Raw genomic sequence first — 19,296 nt, forward strand, 5'->3', positions numbered from 1 at the left:
GATTAATTAAACCAGTGGTTTTCAACCCTTTTCATGTCAAGGACCATAATTTATTTTGCATTTGAGCCACGGACCACCATTTGATGAGATTTAGTCTCTCAGACCAGAAACGTAGAATATTTAGTTATCGTTGGATACGATTTCGTCTACAATTTCATGCTGTATTGATGTTGATACCAATAGGAGAGATAACAGGCAAACAATCAAGATAACAATTCTTCTACATTTTATCGCATAGACTTCATGTAAATTAAGCAATGCAGATGTTTAACAATAATTTAACTCTTGCGAGCGTAAAATGAAACCAAATGGACCCGTAAGGGTTGAAGATCTAACAAGGGTCCATTTGGTTACCAACTCTCCATCATTTAGCTGGGGACCACCTGGAAATCTCAAGGACCACTGGTGGTCCCCGGACCACTGGTTGAGAACCACTGAACTAATCCCATTATGCACGACTAATGCACGAGAGACACTTGCAAATGACGATAGCAAAACATCATACTTTTTTTCCACAGGACTTGTTCTTCCAATGGGGGGCTGAGAGATTAAAAGAAACATCCCTTGGGTTTTCCCTATGTCACTCCACTTCTCTCTCCCGCTCTCCCCTTCTGTCTCTCTCTATTCATCATACTATTACCCTAATCAAGATTGACAGGCCTACTTTGCAAATCTCCTTCATTCAAGCATGCGCTCTCATCTTCGCATTACCTCCATTGTAGGCTGTATTAAACTTAAACAGATAAATATGAAACACGGCCGCGGCTAGATAGGGGCAGAATAGAAAATAGAATAGCTAACAAAACACGCTGAGATCATAATACCTCTCTTCCCCTGGAGACCGATATGAAATATGAACATGATTATTAAAACACGTTCAATTAATTGTCTCTTTTCTTTCATTTGTCTCAGACTTGAGAGACAGCGACTTATTTGAGTCAAATAGAAATTAAACCGTGGGCCCACCCAGGGACGTGCTGGCCATTGGGAAAAGCGGGACAACTCCCGAACGGCCGGTTCATTCCCGGCCTGTCCAGGCCGGCCATTGGGAAAAAAATCTAAATAAAATGTCCATTTTGGGGGCTGGGCGGCCAACAAAGTAAATCGTCACTGTCGGGCAGAAACCTTGTATCTCCTCAAATGTATACATGTTTTCGCAAAGCAAAGCCCTGCTTCATCATACAAGGCCGCCGCACAAAAGTAGTGAAAACAGCAGATCTACAAGCACACAACGCCTCGCGGTGCGAGGCGTTGTGTGCTTGTAGATCGGCTGTTTTCACTAGTTTAAATCATTTTTAAAATGCTAAATACAAATCTTTTTTTTTTTTTTTTTTAAAAGCAGTCAAAAGATTTCTTTCTTGTTTTTTTTTTGTTTTTTTACCCTTTTTCACCCGAATGTAGTTGTTATGCCCAGTGGTGGAAAAAGTACTCGCATTCATTCATACTCAAGTGAAAGTATCAATACTGCAATGTAGAAGTACTCTGTTACAAGTACAAGTCCGGAATTCAAAATGTACTTGAGTAAAAGTATCAAAATGTACTTAAAGTACAGAAAGTAAAAGTACAAAATGTTTGAAAATAGCAGATCTACAAGCTCACAACGCATCGCGATGCGGTGTGAGCTTGTAGATCAGCTATTTTCAAACAGCCTATAGGTATACATCATGGCTAAAGTGATTAATGTATGTTTAAAAATCTGAAAAGTAACTAGTAACTTAAGTTTTCATTCTTTTCAAATAAACGTAGTGGAGTAAAAGCACAATATTTCAATCCGAGATGTAGTGGAGAAGTAAAAGTGAATTGAAAATACCCAAATAAAGTACAAATACCTCAAACATTTACTTAAACAGTACTTAAGTAAATGTACTTAGTTACTTTACAACACTGGTTATGCCAATGAATTCCTCCCCAGCACACACATTTATTAGTGTTGTCACTGCTGTTGCATCCCACTGGCTCACCTGCTAGCGCCTCCCGCCCAGGGACATGCTGGGCCCCTGATTCAGCCCGGGAAAAAGAGTTGTAGAGGCCCTCATTGTGTGCTATAGAGAGAGATCTCTCTCTATAGCGCTGCTGCTACTCAAAGATTTGCCATTTCAGATCATCACAAGTGACAAGCCAGTGGACCAATTACTGTACATGAGTTATAATTCGTCGTTGTCGGGTGGAAACCGTTTGTTTTGTATTTATCATTTTAAAAATGATTTAAACTTGTGAAAACAGCCGATCTACAAGCACACAACGCCTCGCACCGCGAGGCGTTGTGTGCTTGTAGATCTGCTGTTTTCACTACTTTTGTGCAATGGCCTTGTATGGTGAAGCAGGGCTTTGCTTTTCCTAATGGCCGGCCTGGACTGGCCGGGAATGAACCGGCCGTTCGGGAGTTGTCCCGCTTTTCCCAATGGCCAGCACGTCCCTGCTCCCTACGATCCCAACACTCCATGCTGACAGGATCCGCCTCCGGCCCCTAGGAGTGCGTGCAGTGACAATTATCACCGTTCCTCGCCCGGCTTCTCTCCCCCGAACATGGTGTGATCGCATAGACCAGTGGTTCCCAAACTTTTGCATTTCAAGGTCTGCCCTTAACTCTGACAGTGTAAATGGAACCAAATGAACTGTCAGAGTTACAGACTAGTATGGGTCAATCTAGGCCCCGCTAAAGGAACCCACAGAGACCCTGGAATCCACTTTTAGAACCACTGGTATAGACCAGCGGTTCCCAAACTTTTTAACTCGAGACCCAAAATAGAATTAGACGTTTGCCAGCAGGACCCAAATTAGTGAAAATGTTTTGTTTTAAAATGTATTAAAAAATATGTCTCTGGGTGGGGAGAATCCTTTGAAACATATATATTGTTTTAAATGTAAGAAAAGAAATGGGATTTTTACATGAGCTCGTGACCCCTCTGTTTGGGAAATGGAAGTCGGGTGTACCACGTCCACGCTGGATTCCAACCCCCAATTTTGACAGCAAGTTTATAGATTTAGTTTAGTCATAGTCATTTTAGTCAAATGAAATGTTTTAGTTTTAGTCTAGTTTTAGTCGACCAAATACAGTATACGATTTCAGACGTCTAAATCGAATTGATTTTGTGGACAGAAATGTACACTATGTTGGCAAGCCTTGATGGCGTTGTAATGCCTGATTTTACTCTTGATTGCGTGCTGACCATAGCCGATCTACAAGCTCACGACCTGTTGCAACGCAATGCTTTATGAGCTTGTAGATCTGCTGTTTCCAGAGCGCAAAAACTGGAGCGCAACCAAAAGCAAAATGGCCGTACTTTTAGTTCTACTTGTTCTCTTCTCCTCTAGCCCCTCCCTAAGATTTTTGTCTTGTTTTTTCTGTTTTTTTTTTATTGACAACAATTTCAACATATTTACTCTTATTTTCATCATTGCTTAGTTTTTATTTAGTTTTCGCCAGTGAAAAACGCTAGTCTACGAGCATTTTTTTTTTGGGACAAAATTTATACTAATTTTAATCAGGCACACAACCAGTTGCGGGTTCAGACCCCTGGAACCGTGACCGGCGGCTGAACCTCTCCGCGTTGCTACAGGAGGTGTCTAATCACCCTCGGCAGCGCGAGCCATCACCCAGGAAACAATTAACGCTTTTAGACGCAAAACGTGTTTCAACCCAATTGGACTTTAATTGAATGCGATTTCCCTCCCTTTGCAAATAGTCTGGCGCAATTAAGCTAAGCTCCGTATCCATTCGAGTGCAGCTCAGCTGTTTTCCAAAAAGCATATAGTCCCATCTGTCCGGAAGTCAGGAAGTGGAGCATTTTGGTCCATGTACTCTAGATGAACTTGTGGTCGTGGCGGGAGGTCCTACAGTGTGGGAGGGGAGACAGCAGCTCAGACGCTCAGCAGATGGACCCGGCCTTCGGTGCAGTGTCGGGGTGATGCTTGTGGTGGAAATATAGGAAGGTCCAGCAGGCTTGAAGAAGGCCCTCGGAGAGACTGGCGTATATCTCTGCCGCACCATCTCTTTTTCACACACACACACACACACACGCATACGCACGCACGGACGGACACACACACACACACACACACACACACGCACGCACGCACGCACACGCACACGCACACATGCACTCGTGTGTTAGGATTACCTAATACTTGTGAGGATAACATTATAGAACAGTGGTTCTCAAACTTACACATTTCAAGCTCTCCCCTTAACTCTGACAGTGTACAAATGGAACCAAATGAACCATAACGGGTTCATTTGATTCCATTTGTACACTGTCAGAGTTACCGACCTGTGTGGGTTAATTTAGACCCCCCCCCCCCCCCCCCCCCCACACACACTTTGATAGAATGCAGATTTTATGAATGCCATTTTTTTTATCTTTTTGCCATGTTTTACCCTAACCCTAAAGCCGATAAGCCCCTAAAGCTGGTCGATCTACAAGCTTGGTAGATTGGCTATTTCCCATGCGCAACACGGGAGCACAACTATAGATAAATCAGACATAATCCCAGCCCCTAAACCTAACCTCTAAACCCTAACCCCAATCAGATTTGTTTTCCTAAAAAAATCATAAAAATCTGTCTCTTCTGTGGACCAGGAAAAAATGTTCTTCACGATGTCTGTTTCTCAAAGTCAGCCTCGTGGGTGACATGTTGCCCTCACAAGTACTGTTAATACAAGTAGACACACACACACGCACACACACACACACACACACACACACACACACACACACACACACACACACAATCCCTGATCTGGCGCCAGAAGCGATAAAACCTCACACTCGACCGCCGGGAGGAAATGCGGGGAGAATGGCGATGGAGGGGGAGGCGAGAAGAGAAGCGGGGGGGGGGGGGGGGGGGGGAGGATCACAGAGGCGTACAGGAACTGAAGGTGCAACTTGCATACAAAGCCATTTTGGCAACTAATATAAAGTTGGCAGAGTGCGACTGTTCCCTGGCTTAATGACAGCCTGGCTGATGGAGAGACTGGCAAAAACTCAGCTCCGCTTCCCCCAAAGGTGACAGCGGTATAGCCGCAGCCAGGTGGAGCCGTGACACCAGTGTCAGGCATCCTACTCAGAAAACAAGTTACAGCGGAAATGTGACACTCTGTTGCTGGCTGCCACACACAGAGCTAGGCTCTGCACAAAGTTCCCTCCATTTTTAGCGGAAAAAAAACTTAAGAGTAGAGGTTGTTTTTCTTCTTCTTTTGTATGTACTCAGTTTAAGTACAGTACTATTAATCCCATTATGCCACTGTGTATTAATACCATTTATCCCATGAGGAGACGGTTTGAACTAAACTAGTGAAACTAAACTAGTGAAAACAGCTGATCTACAAGCACACAACGCCTCGCACCGCGAGGCGTTGTGTGCTTGTAGATCAGCTGTTTTCACTACTTGTGTGCGTCAGTCTTGTATGATGAAGCAGGGCTTTACTTTGTGAAAAAAAAAAAAACATACGAATTTGAAACTTGGAGATACAAGGTTTCTGCCCGACAGTGACGATAAAAAAATCGTTAAAACAAAAAATAATTTTTTTCCCATCTTTTTCCATTTTCATACATTTTAGAAAAAGCTCCAGGGAGCCACTAGGGTGGCGCTAAAGAGCCGCATGCGGCTCTAGAGCCGCGGGTTGCTGACCCCCAGCTCAATCAAACCGCTCCTGTTTGGTAACATCAGCTGGCTTCATCTGAGGGTGACACAACAGGGTAATGCGCCTTATCTCCAGCCAGGATTCCCAATCCAATAAACGCGCGGCCCGGCCCCGCTCCCCCTTTGATGATTGGAGTCCCTCGTTGAGCGCGGCCAGGAATTGGCTTTGTGCGTCGTGCAAAACGCCCTGACAATGGTGGAACACAATGGAGGCGGTAATTGGCACATTTAGAGGCGGTGCGGTATAGCGTGAGGAATCAAAAGGCAGAGCATCCAGTGATCACTCCCCGTAAAAACAACGGTTAAGCGGCGTCCCACTTTAAGGCTGCAAGTGCATTGATTGAACAATCTGGGGACCCATTAGGTTTAAAAAAAACAATAACGTTATTTTTTTTTACCTCTGGGTGAAGCTTGTTTCAGTGCCTGAATGACATGAAATTGGGTTTGGCCACGCCTCTTTATCGTCAGTGTCGGGTGGAAACCTTGTCCAAAACCTTTCGTTTTGTATTTATTGTTTTAAAAATGAACTAAACTAGTGATAATAGCAGATCTACAAGCACACAACGCCTCACATCGCGAGGCGTTGTGTGCTTGTAGATCGGCTGTGCTTGTAGATTGGCTGTTTTCACTACTTTTGTGCGACAGCCTTGTATGATGAAGCAAGGCTTTACTACATACAAACCTGAAACTTGGAGATACGAGGTTTCTGCCGATAGTGACGTTATGCTAATTCGCTTGCTTCCTTCTCAAGGGCCAGGAGAGCTCCCGTTCAACAGAACGAAAATGCTGCTGACAGATATTCATTGCAAACTGAAAATCCGTTTTGGCGTTTTACAGCCACTGACTGATGTTCAACCCATAAAGACCTGAGGCAGATTCTACAATAAATGTCTTCTAAATCAGTAGTTCCTTATGCCAAGGACCCCCAAATTGTTATACATTTGGCTGCCAACCCCCCCATCTGAAGATGTTTGTGCCAGGGACCCCCAGAAGAGAAACTGTGTCAAAAAACCCAAAACAATAATGCCTTATGAAGGGGAAAGGAACTGGTTGGAATAACGTGTTCCTTCCACTCGCCATACGTCCAAACGGGGAAGCTCCCTCCTGTCAGGTGATAAGAAGCGGCTCGATCACTCCTCATGCACTGATGGAAGCTTGAGCTGAGTTCATGGCTCTCCCCAGGTTGGCAGAGGGAGAGCAGCACCCAGAATTGGTTTTGGTTACAAAAATTGTGGGATAAAAAAAAAAAAAAAAAACACTTTCAAGATTTTTCAAAAATTTTCAAAAATAACAGATGTACAAGTTCGCAGTACGTCTCGAAGTGACCAGCTGTGAGCTCGTAGATCTGCCGTTTTTTGAATAGCCCGAAAATGTATCGAGGTGCCGTTTTGTTGCTGAAATGGATTGAGACGTTATCTGTGCTTTAGTTAGTTTCTGTTTCCAACTTCCAACTGGTCAATAGGAAGAAAAAAAGTGCTTGCTTTATTGGTAACAGGTGCACGCCAGACCCCCACCCCCGCCCCTACCACCACCATCAGCACCACCACCCTGAGGTGAAACCTTGATAATTGGTCATATGGGATGGGGGTAGATTTTTTTTTTTTTCATTTTCTGGTCTGGCAAAGCCACTTGGTAAGTCCCCAAACAGACCGACGATGAAGCTGCTACCATCTGCCCCTTGCGTTTCTACTCTTCAGCACAATTCAACATTATTATCACCATCGCCAATCTTTACCATACTGTTTTTATGGCTATACTTAGTATCAATATCTAACGTAAAATAACAGCCTATAGAGTTGTTGCCGCCTTAGTACTTATAGGACATGAATGAAGTATATTTACTCACTGAATACTGTATTTGAGTAAATGTGTTCAGTATCTGTAGGCCTACTTTACTTGAGTATTTGTGGATACGTGGATACTTGTCTTCCTTTCCGCAATTTTCTTTTTGAGACAAACTTACTTTTTACTCCACTACATTTCTCAGAAGGGAAAGGGGGGGATAGGAATTAACCACTTTGAGCCCTATTTCAAATATAGTGGCAATAGCTACAGTACAAGCACCCAACAACTTTTGATGTACTTTTAAAAAACAAAACAAAAAACAGACGGCGCAACTTTCACTTGTAGTTGATAGTAGTTTGACCAGGAGGAGTGACTCAAATACTGGGGTTGAGTACTTCATATTGCTTTAATAGTACTAATGGTTATGCCTGAAATTAGGCTTTCTACCTTTTCAGGCCGCGACCCCCAAAATAATCATATTTTAACTGGGGACCCTCCCAGGAATTACATTTTGTATAACATAATTATGATATGCTGTTCACTTCTCTTTCATACACCTCCTCCTCCCACACTCTGCCTTGCTTCCACTCCCAGGCTGCGTTCCGCCACAGCGTCACTTCGCCATACTTTGCTCCGTGAGTTATGGGGTTCAACAGGCGACCATATGGACAGTAAATGCGCTTTCTGTCACCACAAAACTCTTTTACAGTTTACCAGCGCGTTGCTTTCTTTAATCATGAGTGCCATTATCATTATCGTTGATGTAGCATTTTGTTCTTTTTGGTCGTTAGACTCAGGGCTCTGCATGATTAAAAATAAAATATATGCCGCGCGTTGCAATCTGCGGCGTCTGTCTGCTGCTGCCTGCCAAAGCAGCAGTTCTGGCCGCGTGGTTATTGCCCTCATCAAACCCTTTCCCCATGTATATTCTTTCAGACGCTAAATTTACACCTCGACTGCCACGTCACGTGCACACAGTTTTTTTTGGATATTTTAGATACGTGTTCAGAGTCAACGGAGTATTTATGATTAGTTTTTCCTCGGTAGCCCTGAAGGGCAACTTATACGACACTGTCAACGACACCTTGTGTGTGTGTGTGTGTGTGTGCGTGCGTGCGTGCGTGCGTGCGTGCGTGCGTGCGTGCGTGCGTGCGTGCGTGCGCCTGCCTATCTGTCATGGTGGAGAAGGGACAGTTCTTCGGGATGGGATGATAGTCATTGTTATCGTTTATCGCAAAAAGAAGTTAAAAAAAAAAAAAGAAGAAAAAAAAAAAAGCTCACAGCAGTCATATCGCAGAGATGTAAATTTATGGTGAAATTGTGTGTCATACAGTGGACAGATTTATTTTCCGTCTACTCCGGATCTATAAGCTCAGCACCGTAGACGTTGCGAGCACGTAGATCGGCTATTTTCACAATGTCTGCTTCTAATATTTGACAATATCGGCCAACGTTTAATTTGTCATTTTAGAGGTATTAAAAGTCTTTAAATTGTCACTTTAGAAATACCCTCAGTCTAATACACTTAAACTTTACGTTATGGTTTGTTTACTGTTGTTTACCGAGAAAACAATGTTGCACATCAAGTTACTCGTTTGGGACCCCTCCATCCAAAATAATTTGGGGACCCCCCTGGGGGGTCCCGACCCACAGGTTGAGAACCACGGCGCTATCACACCGGGTGCAGCTGTAGAGCCGACGGGCTGCCTCGGCGCTATGCGCTCTGCAGCATGCAGGCACGTCCAGGGGCGTCACACCAAACTCTGGGCCCTGGGTACAAGGATTCACTGCGGGGCCCTCCATGAATGTTAACTATTGACAAATAGCAGATATACAAGCTCACAGCGCGGCACAGAGTGCCGCGCTGCGAGCTTGTAGATCTGCTATTTTTTTTAAATCGTGAAAAATGTGTGCAAGAAACTTATATGTTTCTATGTCAGTGGTGCTCAAACGTTTTCATGTCAAGGACCCCGAAGATGATATGTATTTGGCCACAGACCCCCATCTCAAAATATTTCGTTCCAGGGACCCCCCCCCCCCCCCCCAGAAGCAAAATTTGAGTTACAAATGTTCGCTTAAAAGATACATATTCAAAGATTTGCACACATTTTCACGACTTTAAAAAAAATAGCAGATCTACAAGCTCGCAGCACGGTGCCGCGCTGTGAGCTTGTATATCTGCTATTTTTCCAATAGCTAAAGTTACTAGGGCCCCTCCACCTTGGGCCCTAGTAACTCAGTCCCACTTTCCTACCCCTTGTGACGCCCCTGGGCATGTCACCCGTGCTCCAATCTGCCACAGAACATCCTCTTCTTCAGGTTTTTTGGGTTGATATTTTTCAACGCTTGAATCAAAAAAGTAAATAAATTCAACAAAAAAGAACACCCACACTCTCTGCCTCGACCCCCAGCTCGTTCACTCCGTTGCCATAACTCTATTGGGGGTGTGCTCTGTGTACGTGGGCTGTATGTACAGTACAGGGAGGCTTCGAGTCTCTGTATAAGCCAATTTTATTAGATTTTTTTTTCGCCAGAAATCAGAATATCAAACTCAAACAGTGCAGCTGAAGTGACAGGTTTTATGCTGCAAAATGAGCAGTCTCACCAGAGCCATTCAAGGAGAGTAATTGCGTCATCTCCATTAACTTCATCGGGCCAGGTCTTCTACATAATACATCTTTTGGTGAATAGTGACAATGCGATGAACCGAAAGTTTACGGAATGCATTGGAGTCTATGGGGAAATAGTGACTTTTCGAGTTACATGAACCATGTGACCGGCGCTGTTTCTGACCCCGCAGCATTGGCAGAACTCTCTAATCCAAGGCTCTGAGTCTCATGCATTGGCAGAAATTCACCCTGAAAACAGAGGATAGTCGATAAAGTGCAGTTGCCGGGTAGGAATGTCTCACTGCCCCCAAGAAGCAGCTCCTAGCCTTAACACATTTACTGCCATTTAAATATGCCTTCTTTGGGATCTCCCCGCCATAAGTCTCCATAGACTTCCATGTAATTTATAGTGCACAGATCATGCACGCCCATGCACAGATCATGCACCATGTTTGTGCAGGCTGTTCACAGCTTTCAAACAAAAAAATCAGATTGGAAATCCGTTCAGGCATTCTTGAGAAAATAGCCATTATGTTTTACATGTTATGTAAGCAAAGATGGCTGCCCTGTATGAAAGATGGGGTTGTATGGGGGTGGAACATGCAAAATCGCGATTGAAATCATGTTTACTAGATTGAATGTGGTCCAAAAATAATTTTTCCAAAAAAAAAAAAAAAAAAAACATTTTTTTTTAAAATATATATAAAAGTCGATTAAAGTCGCTTGGCAGGGAAGTCCATAGTGAGATAGTTGATCTGAAAGTCGTTTGGCACTAAGTGGTAACACCAGCCTGTCAGAGGACCAACCTTCAGTCCCATCTTGGCACCGACTACACTGTCTAGAGCAGGGGTCTTCAACGTTTTTTCAGCCAAGGACCCCTAAGCTGACAGAGGGATGTAGCAGGGACCCCAACTATATACTATATATAATTGTTTTGCTGATTACACTTTTACATAGATTTCATAGATAGTTTCATAGACTTGTTTGACAGCATTATCGTTGTATTCATGTTAATGTGTATTTTCAGACATTTAACCACTTAAAGTTATACCATGTAACTTTTTTTATAAAACAAATCTTAAAATTGTCCTAACTGTTAAATCGCTAAAGTTTTAGAACCCCCACTCCGTTATTTTCAGCTTCTAAAGCCTTCTCTTTATATGTTTTCTATGATCCCTACCGGGGACCGGTTTTCACGGCAAAATTGCGTCATCACACTACCGGTCCAATCACAGCGAGGGTTATACACTGCCGGCCAACCACAGCGCATCTTGGAGTGGGGTCGCTAGGGCGGCCATATTTGTAGTCTCCCGTGTGTCTCTATACTCGGGTGCACGGTGAAGCATGGGTGAAGGAGTGTATCTCCGGAATGGCTGAACGCACAGCAACCAGGGACCCCTCAAAAGATAGATCTCGGCGAGGTGGAGGCAGACGCGGGGGTGTGAGAACCGAAAAACGGCCGAAAGACGCGGACGCGGCCGAGGTTTGCTATAGAGCTACTGACCACAAGTTGAGCAACTTACACAGTATAACTTTAAACTGTCAATGCCTAGTAAACTTGACCTTTCACTCTTTACTTAGTCTGCTCTTTTTCCCCCCTACACCAAACCTCTTTGGCTAAAGTTCTCCTAGGGGTAAGGTTAATGTAAAAAAGAAAGAAAAAAGTTTACAATCACTCAAAGATTTGGCAGCCCCCCTGTAGTAACTCTGAGGACCCCCTCGGGGTCCCGGACCACCTGTTGGAAGACCCCTGGTCTAGAGCTCTAGACTCTCAATTTAAAGGGATAATTCACTCAAAAATTCCTAAGCCAATAGAGGGTGTGCGTATGTGTGACGGAGAGAGTCGCAGCCCCAGCCTTTGAAGTCTCAAAAAAGTCTAGTATCTCCCCGGAACAAAAAGATGTCTCTTTGGTCTAGTGGTTAAGATATTGGACTTTCGCGTGGGAGACCCGGGTACGAAGCCGGGTGGGGAGGTTCGGATTACCTCCGTTACACATGCATAAAGTGAGGGACCAATTGCAAAGTGAGTTTAACACTGTTTAACGTTGTTTGATGCAATCAGATAGGACTTTTCCGTCAGTAAGGACGCTCCCTCTTTTCTGTTTGGATGTATGGGCTGTCAAGGTTAGAAAGTCGTTTTTTGCCACTCAGTAGGCGTTCAAGCATAACTTCTGTGTATGATGATGATGCCACATGCATATACCCTCTATAATTTGATGACCAGCAGTGGTTCCCTATATGGAGACACAAAGAGCCTGCTTTGTTCCCTATGGAGACACAAAGCGTCTCCTCAAATTATTGGCTTAGGCAGGGTGCCCGCTGGCCTAGCGGTCCAGGTGCATACCACATAGGCTGATGCCTGACAGCGTGTTGTGGGTTTGAGTCCCATACCTTTGCTCACTCTCCATCAATTCAATTCAAAGGGCTTTATTGGCATGAGAAAACATACGTTTACATTGTCAAAGCGTACACAATACATTACAATCAAAACGAAATATGTGAAACAGTTTTCATGTATCAAGGTTACACGCAGGCAGTGGAGGGGTATATACAATGATTAGTAGTCTTTAAGGTGGTTGTGTTCCATTTGATATCCTTCTCCTATCACAGCAGCTCACGGATCTTGCTGCTGTGTTTGCACATTGTTGTACTTCACCCAGCAGATATGGGAGTTTTTTTTTTATTATCATTGGTCATGTTTTCAAACTCTCCTTGGGTTGTTATGATCTGTGGGAAGTATGTGTCTCTGATGTCTTGGGGCGGTTAGGAAGTGTAGCTCAGTTTCCACTTAATTTTGTGTGCAGTGGGTGCAAAATCTGTTTTCTCTAGGGAGCCAAGTATGCCTATGACGTCCTTTCTCGATCGCAAGACTGTGCTCACTGGGTCTGTACCCATCTCTCTATCCCCATTTCCTGTCAGTTTACTGTCCTTAGTGTCCTATCAATGAATTGTGTGAGTTAATCTAGTACTCCAGATTTACTGCATTTGTCATTGCTTGCTTTAACCCATAGAAGAAGGAATCAGAACATAGCGACACATTTCTTTCTACACCAGCACAGTCGGTGGCAAAACAATTGTCCTTCTAAATAATTGATTTCCCAACAATACAAAACAACTTTCTGATGAACTCACAAGGCAGCACTAATAAGGTGTCAATTATGCCATATTATAGTTCTGTCGCCGGTCTTTTTAACAGCTCTCCAACGGAAAGGATTTGGTTCATAATAAGGCCATGCCGCCTCAGCCTTTCCGTTTCCGCTCAAATAGTAAATAAGACCCGGACAATGCAACAACCTCTGCTGATAAGCCAAGTTCATAATTCTCATGTGCTCTCTCATCTTTGCCCTTAGCGTGCGCCGCACGCCCTTCACATTCCCCCCCATTCATCAATAGAGAACGCCCTCCTTGGAAAGACGAGAGGATATGCAAACCAGCCCTGACAGAAGGCATTTGGTATGCTAAAGGCTGCTGATAAATGGTATTAACCTGGCCAGGTTCTCTCCGGCATGCATAAAAGAGCCGTTGGAGAGGACGACCAGTTCGGTAACCTAGAGGAGGAGGAAAAGGTTAAGGGAAAACGAAGGCACATGAAAGAAAAAAGGAGCACATGGGAATTACGTGAAGTCAAACGGGGCTAAAGGGAGATCGACCGAACGCATCATATCAGCACTTCATCGCATTGTCGTCTAGCACACTGTAGGCAGGGGCTTGCACCGCTGCGGTCTGCATACAAATGTGAAATTACATTTCCCCCGACTACGGGAGCCAGAGCCAGCAGGGCATGTTCTGAGCGCACTTACCAATGCCCTTTGGAGTCCAGTATTTATGCTCTAACCATTTGTTGGGGGGAGTTAATGAAATGAGCGCTCGGAGCTGAGAAAGGCTGCCTGTCTCTGCGTGTAACCCAACACATGCAAATGTTTGAAGGGAGTTCAATTAGGGGATAGTTCACTCAAAAAAGAAAATACTTTTTTCTATCGATTACTCACCCCATGGAGTCTTGAATAAATGGATTTCTTAGTTTCTTTTTTGTCACATTCCCAAGCCTATAATTTCATGACCAGCAGTGGTTCCCTATGGAGACACAACGTGCCTGCTTTGTTCCCTATGGAGACACAGAGAGTCTCCTCAAATTATCGCTAGGCCATCTCCAAAAAATGGCCTAGCGGTCCAGGCGCATACCACATAGGCAGGCATGGTTTCAAAATGACTGATATTCAAAGCCCCCAGTCAGTCACGTATGCTTTGACATACATTTACTATTCTAGCTGTTATTCTACTCTACATAATTATTGACTATTGGTAAGCTAATTTGATGACATAAGACAATGATGTTTTCATAATACCATAGTATAGCATTATTTTAGAAGTCCTGTTGTGACTGTTGTATTGAGGGAATATTTTGTTGACAATATTTGATGGTATGTTGTATGTAGGGGATAGAAAAGCACTGGACTGGATATTGAACGCTTTTGTGTGACTGTTGGTACAGTATATGGAATAATGATTTTCGGTGATTACTTGTCCCATGTGGAAAGGAATAACGCTGTAACTGTTGTCTTCAAATGGATTGCTCCTGTGACATACTGTACTAGTGGTGCGCGGGCTGACCCGGTGCCCCCACCCGCCCGCCAACCCGCCCGCAAGCGGGTGGGTGGGTCAAGGTTTCAGACCTTTTCAGGCGGGCGGCGGGCGGGTGGGTTGTTACCACTCTCACGTGCAAAAAATAAATAAGAATAATCACCTGTTCTTATTTGTCTTTTATTCTTAATAAGAGTAGGCCTATAAGAATACAACGTTTGAATATGAGCACGAGCGAGTGAGTTTTAAAATGCGCCAGAGAGGAGCGAGGTTTCTCCTCCGCTCGGACCGTCCCAATTCCGCTCCTGTTTGGGCCGCGAACCACATCTTGCCAACATTTGACACAACGTTACGTGAGCACAGCAGAGAAGATGCACAAACAATTCAGCGCGTGTCGCTGATCAGGATTTCACTTATATGTCTCTGACTCTCTGTCATCCACACAAGTCCGTTTAATACTTTGTGTCGGTTAAGTTATATAACCAGCCAGTCAACGGATACGATTTGAAACACAACTTTCGCAAGTGAGGCAGATTTTTTGACTGAATGAACCAACCACGCTTACCTCGAGTTGCTCCCATCTCTCCAATCTGGTGATTAATCAATAACCAACAGGATTTAATATTGTCCGTCTTTTGCTGTCTGTTTAAAGTGCGAGGCGCTGTATAAATATGATTGACATAAAACCGCCATTCTTACCCCGACGATGCCCGGCGATTAGAGAGAATGAACGTCTTTGAATGAATGTCTTTTAGGCTAAACCCCAATTTGAACAACACGTTTGTTTATTTAGCCCATGACAATATTGTGCTACTGTAAACCTATCTGTAAAGCGACTTTGGGTACTTAGAAGAGCCGTATATAAAGATGAGCTATTGTGGAGATGATATACCATCTTTTTTTAAATGCGGGTTGCGGGGCGGGCGGATTTGTTGATTTGTATATTGTTCTGCGGCGCGGGCGGGTTACGTTCCGTGCGGGCTGTGGGTCGTGCGGGTTATGAAAAAAACGTCACCCGCGCATCACTATACTGTACAGTAGCGAGTGCTGTAGTGACAACTTCTGTAGGCCTACAGTGTGTATATATTTGTATTGTTTAGTTTGTTCGACAAGAAACATCTCAAACAAAACTGAACTGTAAGGCTGTCACATGTGTGTGAGTGCGGGCAGCAGGTGTGTTCATGTGTGTTCATGTAGCCTAGGGTTTGGGTAGGGTGGCCTGGAAGGATGTATGGCAGGGGTCTTCAACAGGGGGTCCGGGACCCCTAGGGGGTCCTCAGAGTTACTACAGGGGGTCCTCCAAATCTTTGTGTGATAGAAACTTGTTTTTTTCCCCCTTTTTTATATTAACCACTTGAACCCTAGCGTCCATATTCTGAGAACTTTAGCCAAAAATAGCCGATCTACAAGCTTGTAGATCTTTAGCCAAAAATATCCGATCTACAGGCTTGTTGATCGGCTATTTTTGGCAAAGAGCTTTGGATGGGAAAAAAAGCAGACTGAGTACAGTGAAAGGTCAAGTTTATTAAGTATTGACGGTTCAAGTGGTTAAATATCTGAAAACCCACATTAATTAACATGAATCCAAAATATACTGATGATCGTGCTGTCAAACAATGAAACTACTGTATATATATGGAATCTATGATAAGGTTGTGGGAGTCCCTGCTTCATGTCTCTCTCAACTAAGGAGTCCTTGGCCTGAAAACGTTGAAGACCCCTGGTGTATGCCTCCAGAAGGCCCTGCACACACTGTAGGCGCTGATGCCTGACAGTGTGTCGTGGGTTTGAGTCCCGATCCTGGGCGCACTCCTCTGGTTCTACGTCGAAAACGCAAAACCGGGGTTAAATAGGTTGAGAGTCACTGCTGTAGGCGCAGTCTGCTTGTTCTCAAATGCCCCGCAGTGTCCCCACCTTCACCACTCTGTCCTGTCAATAGGAAATTACCATGTAACACTTGCTGCCTCTTTCCGTGTGGTTCGGGGCGGAGGTTGGACAGTCGGAGACGATTGATCGAGGCCATGTATCAATAGCGCGGGTACGAGACACTCAGCACTTTTCGGAAGGAGGATGCATTTCCGTTTTGATGTGTGGGGGTGAAAGCGGATAGGATGGTTATTTGGACCCTTGTCTTCGGAGCGAGGCTGCATTCTTATTCCTCTCAAGCTATTTAGTCATGCAACGAAAACATGTATCAGTTTTACATCCATATCTAAAGAGACGCTGGGTCTTGCTGCCTGTGCAATAGGGGAGTATTTGATCTGGAGATCAATCTCTTTTCCTCTCATCAAGAGGATGGCTCATGAAAGGATAATGCACTGCGATGCATTTGTCATATTGTGTTGAAAATGGAAACGCAATCCATGCGTGAAGATGTGTTAAGGCTTACTTGAATTCTATCAATGGCCAAGTGATATCGATTATTGGCAGAGCCAAGGAAGTTCCACGATTGCGGGCCTATGATTTGTTTCACCGGTCACGAAAAAGAGATACACAAAGAACATTTTATCAGCTTCTCTTTTATAGCTGGTCTCACAAGATCACAGAGCCATTAGTCTTCAAGTTACGCCACTCCCCCTTGCTATCCATAGACTCCTCACCGAAGACAGACAAACAAACCCGGACTCGGTAGAATGCAACACTGTACTGTACACAACATGTTGAATCACACAATGTCACTGTAATTGATTCAAAAGTCAAGCTGAAACGGGCAGTCCATTTGGTAGTGATGGCTGTTACAACCAGACCCGACCGAAGAAACAATGTAGAAACTCGTTTGGGATGCCCCTCGCGGTAGAACGTCCTTGTTGTCACATTTCACAGAGTACCTTAATTGTATGCCAAAATTATTGTAGCCTATAATGAGACTCACTGAAAAATTGGTTTGATTGTACTTTCTCGTTTTATGTCGAGGTAAAAGATTGTTCCACCACAGCACGTCACTCAGAGCGATGCATGTCCATTTTTAGTCCGGAGAACGTTATTTAAACCATTATATTACACCAGTAAGACGCCCTAAGGTGAGCCTAGGCATATTATAATGGGGCGAGATTATGGTCGGTGCATATTTGGGACGGACCGACTTCAAACTGCGCGTGCAGTGGCAAGGACGTACGTGATGGAGTGCATCGAGTCGTTCGGATAGACTGTTGTCCAGAACCGCCAATTTGACCGATATGTCCATATATGGGCATATATGGATATCCAGTTGTCGGAAACAGCTGATTAAACCAAAATGCCCATATACTGTAGGGCATGCCACTTATGGGGCATATAAACTGATGACATCAGCGATCTCCATATATGGTCATAAAAGAGACAGGGACTGACAGATACAGAGATCTCCATGTATGGGCACAAAAGGGACACGACAGATGAGTACAACGGATACTCTGACAAGTCACTTTGACAGATTAGAGATTCCGGTAATAAACAGCTAGTCCGGGATTCTCCTTTAACTTTAATGCAAAACATAAAAGACGCGATTTTTTTAGATGTGATCTGTGCTGATTAGTGATTCTCTGTCACATACACTGCATGGCCCCAAGGGTAACAAAAGTAGCTGAAGATGATTTTGCTCCGAATGGGGAAGGGAGGGTAAAAAGGAAAAGAGAAAGTCCTGTGTGTATGAATGAGGCTGGAGCCTCAGGCTATAGCAGTTGACTTCACTTGATCCTCTGTGCTGTGAATAGATCTCACAGCAACAGTGTTCTGCTGTACAGCCTGCTGTGGGTCTATTGGTTCTGTACACCAAACTTTTTTCAGCTGACACCCACAAGTTTAATTTGTCGTCTCCCCGTGATCCAAACTTATTATTATGTATAAAAATAAACCCCCAAATTCCATTATAAAAAAAGAAATTCTCTTAGTCTTATCCCACACTTTTTGTCCCTCGCAAACTCCACACAGAAAGGCCCCTTTTCCATCTGCACTTATAGGGTATGGGCACTGATGAACGCAGGGGAGAGAACATGCCCCCAGCGCCCACAGGGTCCACAGCGGGAATCGAACCCGTCAAGCTGCGAGGCGACAGCGGCGCTACAGACTGCACCCCCTTCCCCCCCAATAAATTCCATAATCAACGAACCACTTAAAAGCTGAGAAGATAGAGAAAATAAATGATTTACAATAGCCTGGAAATCAGACTAATTTGGGAAGTCTGGCCATGTAGATCTGCTATTTTCACTATTTCACTATGATTTAGTTTTTCAACAGTTCTTTGGAATTAATTTAAATATCTGTTGGAAAATCTTTTAAATACGGCCCAACAATGGGTCCCAACCCATGGTTTGGGAAGCACTGCGGTTAGACTGCTGTGCCCTGGCTGAATGCAGCCAATGGGTGCATGGGCATAGAGGGCATGCAGCCAATGGGAACATGGGCATAGAGGGCATGCAGCCAATGGGATACAGCAGGGGGTCTTCAACAGGGGGTCCCGGACCCCTAGGGGGTCCACAGAGTTACTACAGGGGGTCCTCCAAATCTGTGTCTGATAGAAACTTTTTTTCTCCTTTTTTATATTAACCACTTGAAACCTATAGTGTCCATATTCTGAGAACTTTAGCCAAAAATAGCAGATCTACAAGCTCATAACGCCTCGCGCTGCGAGGCGTTGTGAGCTTGTAGATATTTTTGGCAAAGGTTTGGTTTAGAGGAGAAATAGAACACACCAAGTACT

Source organism: Nannobrachium achirus (assembly GCF_963921795.1).
Source record: "Nannobrachium achirus genome assembly, chromosome: 14".
NCBI classification, from domain to species: Eukaryota; Metazoa; Chordata; class Actinopteri; order Myctophiformes; family Myctophidae; genus Nannobrachium; species Nannobrachium achirus.